This window comes from Macaca nemestrina, chromosome 3, assembly GCF_043159975.1.
Source record: "Macaca nemestrina isolate mMacNem1 chromosome 3, mMacNem.hap1, whole genome shotgun sequence".
Lineage (NCBI taxonomy): Eukaryota > Metazoa > Chordata > Mammalia > Primates > Cercopithecidae > Macaca > Macaca nemestrina.
The window spans coordinates 39,763,022-39,767,821 of NC_092127.1; the positions used below are offsets into that span (position 1 = coordinate 39,763,022).

General features: G+C 38.0%; 1 non-coding gene across 1 annotated transcript; it reads right to left on the reverse strand.

Moving 5' to 3' along the window:
- Positions 1-1,981: 1,981 nt before the first annotated feature.
- Positions 1,982-2,089, reverse strand: LOC112423449 (U6 spliceosomal RNA). The gene has a single exon (XR_003013931.1). It is a non-coding gene; the product is annotated as a U6 spliceosomal RNA (small nuclear RNA).
- Between the last annotated feature and the right edge of the window lie 2,711 nt (positions 2,090-4,800).

The window sequence follows — 4,800 nt, forward strand, 5'->3', positions numbered from 1 at the left end:
AAATTGGTACAACTATTGTGGAAAACAATGTGGAGATACCTCAAAAATTAAAAATAGAACTACTATATGATCCAGCAATCCCTCTTCCAGGCACATATCCAAAGGAAATGAAATCAGTACCTTGAAAAGGTATCTGTTCTCTCATGTCCATTGCAGCTTTAGTCACAATGACCAATATTTGAAACCAACCTAAGTGTTGACTGATGAATGGATAAAGAATTTGTGGTGTGTATATATATGTATACACAATGTGATATTATTCAGCCTTAAAAAAGAAGGAGATTCTGCCATTTTCAACAACATAGATGAATATGGGATACATTATGCTAAGTGAAATAAGCCAGACACACACAAAAATACTGCATGACCTCATTTATATGTGGAATCTAAAAAAGTTGAATACATAGAAGTAGAGAAAGAATGATGGTTACTAGGGACCCGGGGATAGGGGAAATGGGGAGATGTTGGTCAAAGGGTTCAAATGAACAGTTCTATGATGCATAAGTGCTGGAGACCTAATGTACACCATGGTGACTGTAGTTAATAATGTATCATACAGTTGAAATTTGCTAAAAGAAGGGATCTTAAGTCTTCTCACTATGCATACGCAAAACTAATTACATGAGGTGATGGATATATTACTTGCTTGTGGTAATCATTTCACAAGGTATATGTGTATCAAATATGTGCATCAAATCATATGCACATATTTGCAAGGTATATGTGCATCATATCAAATATGTGCAAGGTATATGTGCATCAGTGTACACCTTGAATAGATACAATTTTTAAATTTGGCAATTATGCCTCAATAAAGGTTAAAACGTGGAAAGTAATGTTCATTTCCCAGGATTGTTAGAGTTGAGACAATATCTACAAAGCACTTAATACAATGGCAACCATATGTAATAGGTGCTTATTGAATGAAAAGTAATTCCAACCCCCAAAACAAACAAACTGAGGGGTAAATTTTATGAGTAGAGGAAAGTTAATTGAAAGGAATACAGGATCCTTCTTTCTTTCGTGTACCAGAGACACTTGCACTTAACCACTGTACAAAAATAATTTCTGTGTCTGTCCCCCCACTACAGACTGTGAGAGTTTCAAGATGGGAGAATGTATTTATTGTTATGTACTCATACCTAGGACCATTGCTGACACGTAACACATAATCAATATTTGTTGCAGTGAACTGAACTGAAATTGACCACCACTATCTGTTTCTCTCTGCATGCTACTATATTGTGGGAAAATAGCTGAACAACTATTCCCCAACTGTGGAGTATGTTTGTGATTTTCTGACTTAAAATAGGAAGTATTTGATGTACATAAAATTCAACTTCCGGGAGGGCTCTGGGTGATACCTCAAAGGGAGAGATGTCATCTGAACCTGAGAGTGGAAGGACTTCAGGACTGCTTTGAGGACAGACATGTTATGTATTAAGATGTTCTGGACTGAGAAAGCAAAAAATGTGTAGAATATGAATCTTAAATGGACAAATCCCAAGGACTCTGCTTCAGTGATGTAAAATCAAGCTGTTTCTCTCACAGGCGAGTTCTGCCTGAGAGGCTGATTGGGGTGAATGACAGCAGGGAGTTCCCTTCTTCCTTCCAGGTGTGCTAGGTGCTGAGTTACAAAGGTGAATCTCAGCTTCTGCCCCTGTGGGCTAGTCTAGTGTGACAATGAGGATGTGCACCACCTTTACAATGTTCTACCTAGTTTTCACCAAAATAATCCTTAATGTTTATAGGTTTCTTAAAAATTTTTTTTAGCCCCTTTTCTTCTTGCCCCGAGCATCATTGTGTTTCTGGCTTAGCCAAAGTTTTCCTCTTGCCCCGAGTCTTGTCATCGTAGTCCTGGTTCAACTTCCACATTGCCAAATTCATAATAAATTAATATAATGGTCATTTCAGAATGGAGGCGATTATTGGTGAATTTAATTTCATTTCTTTTGGTTTTTCCTTAATTTATTTTTTATTTAAAAAAATGTAATGCTTCACAAATTTTCATGTCATCTATGTGCAGGGGCCATGCTAATTCTTCTTTGTACTGTTAAAGTTTTAGTATATGTGCTGCTGAAGCAAGCACTTCTTTTTCTATCACCTCCAAATGGGCATTACTTTTGCAATTAGTTAAAGAAGTTATTGAGAAAAAAAGAAAATCATCAACTTGCCCTGAAAAGTCCTAATTATCTTCCTTTAAACATTTAAACTCATATAATTGTATTAACATTTTAACAGAGAAAATCTACAACCCCCCCTCCACCTCCCACCTTCTGAGACATTAATGTGTTACACTCCACGGTTTTTGGGAGGTGGCATCTCTCCAGAGAATACAGGATGGGGGAGTTACCCAAGGGTTGGCACAATTTACGCTGAGTGAGATCATTGCTCCATCTGAGGGTTCTTCACAGTCCAGAATGTTGAGAGATGCAGGACTCACTCCAAATGCCATGTGAATCTGTGGGCTGTGACCCAGTAATCACGTATCCCAAGAGGGGCTGCTAGATATGTTTTAAGAAGCCAGTTGGTATTAATTAATATTATTTTCTTGTCAGCTGCTTCTGACACTTCATAAAATTATTCATTAGCTAGTTAGCTCTCTTCTCAATTCTCTTTACTATGTTTGCACTAATTTAATTTGGAATTGTTACAACCGTTGCCACAATTTTCAGTGTGGCAAAATCTTAATCATTAAATCCAGGGACCTATAAAAGTTCAAGATGACAGAATATTAGAAGTGTGTTTAATAGACTTCCTCCGTGCAGCAGATACGAACTGGCTATAGCAGTTTCCTCTTTTACAAGGGGATATGTTTCAAGACCCCCAGTGAATGCCTAAAATCATGGATAGTACCAAATCACATATATACCATGGTTTTTTTTTTTCTATACATACATACCTATGATAAAGTTTGATTTATAAGTTAGGCACCTTGGGAGATTAATAATAGCTAATAATAAAATAGAACAATTATAACAATATGCCACCACCACTACTCTTGTGCTTTGGGGCCATTATTAATTAAAATAAAGGGTACACAAACACAAGCACTCAAATACTGCAACAGTTGATCTGATAACAGAGAGAGCTGCTGAGTGCCTAGTGGATGGGTGGCCTCTACAGCATGGATACACTGGACAAAGGGATGACTCCTGTCCCAAGTGGTATGAAACAGGACAGCTTATGATTTCATCATGTTACTTAGAACAGCTATCAATTTAAAACTTATGAACTGTTTATTTCTGGAGTTTTCAATATAGTCTTTTAGGATTGCAGTTGACTGTGGGTAACTGAAACTGTGGAAAGCAAAACTGAGTATAAGTAGAAACTACTGTATTTCTAAACTCAACTTTCTCTTTTCATTCAGCTCCTCTTAAACCTGTAAGTACTCACCAACCTTAACATGGAATACTAGAGTATTAAAATGAGTGATGATGGATGGGATTAATTTTGAGTACAGGCCAAGGCTGAAGTTACTTTCCTTAGCAATAAGCATCCTCACCACCCCTGACTCATGGTTACTCAACTGTTTATAGTGAAAAATTTTTTGATTTTAGTTTAAATTACAAAGAAAAGTTGTAGACTCACCTCGTATTTATGGCCCCAGGAGAGATTTGAACAATCTGCAAATAATTGGGGATCCCCAAGAGTAGCCTGGCCAATATCCAGGTAGTGAACAGGTGAGATATGGAAACAGATTTATTGACTTATTCTGCCCCTCTTACATCGAGATCATTATCGACAGAAGCAGTCTTGCAATGGGTTGTTATTTTTTCACATAATAGGCCCTAATTCTTTTAGGTAAATGAATGCTGGAGTAGAGAGTAGTAGTGAGATTATACAAAATCGCAGAATTGCTCTCTTGCAAACACTGAGAAACTTGACAGAATTTTTAGAACTCCCTTTGCAGTGTTCAATCAGATATTTCCTTAATGCCTATGACAATCCGGTGGTTCTATTAAGCCACTGATTACTTACACATAAGGCTTCCAAAACTATGTCTCATTAAAATCTTACAGAGCCCTAACAAGTGAAAGTGTTAAGCCTATTTTAGAAAGAAGGAAATGGAGGTATAGAGTGGTTAGCAACACGCCCTAGGGCAGATTGCCGAATAGCAGAACTGAGACTTGAAACTCTGGAGTCTCAATGCCAAAGCTCGTGTGCTTTCCACTGGTCTGGAGTCAAGAGTTTGGAGGCACTGGATGAGGGGAGATTTGGTGCTGAGGGTCAGTGAAAAGAGGTCTTTGCAGATAGCCTTTACTTAGTTGTAAATTTGTTCCTTCTTATTAGGTAGGTCTACTCTCCAAAGCCAGATTGGGAATCAATAGGCTGGTCTTTGGATCTGGAACCAAGGCAGTCACTAGTGACGTAGGACAGCTGAATTTGAATGGTACGTTGAAAAATGCTAATGCTGGGGGGTCAGCTGCACCTCACACTCTCTTCCCTGCTCCCTGGCATCAGTCTGTGGGGCCTCAGGCAAGCATCTGACTTACTGGGCCTCAGTTTCCTTATCTGTCAAAGGAAGGCAGTGAACTAGACAGTCTGTAAAGATCCTTCCTTCTGTGATATTCTGTGTTACTGATACAGCCTCACTCTGAAGAGCAAGAGATTCATCAATCCATTACAAATTGAATTGGTTGTTAAAAGTTCTCCCATCTTATTTTGGTTTCAGAAATATGTAACACTGTACTGTTTTGGTAATATTTTCTTCCTCTCAGGGTAGATATAGTATATGATGAAAATTAAAAGAAGCCTGTGAATAGAAGTGAGAAGAGTTGGGACAGTGAATCAGGTGGC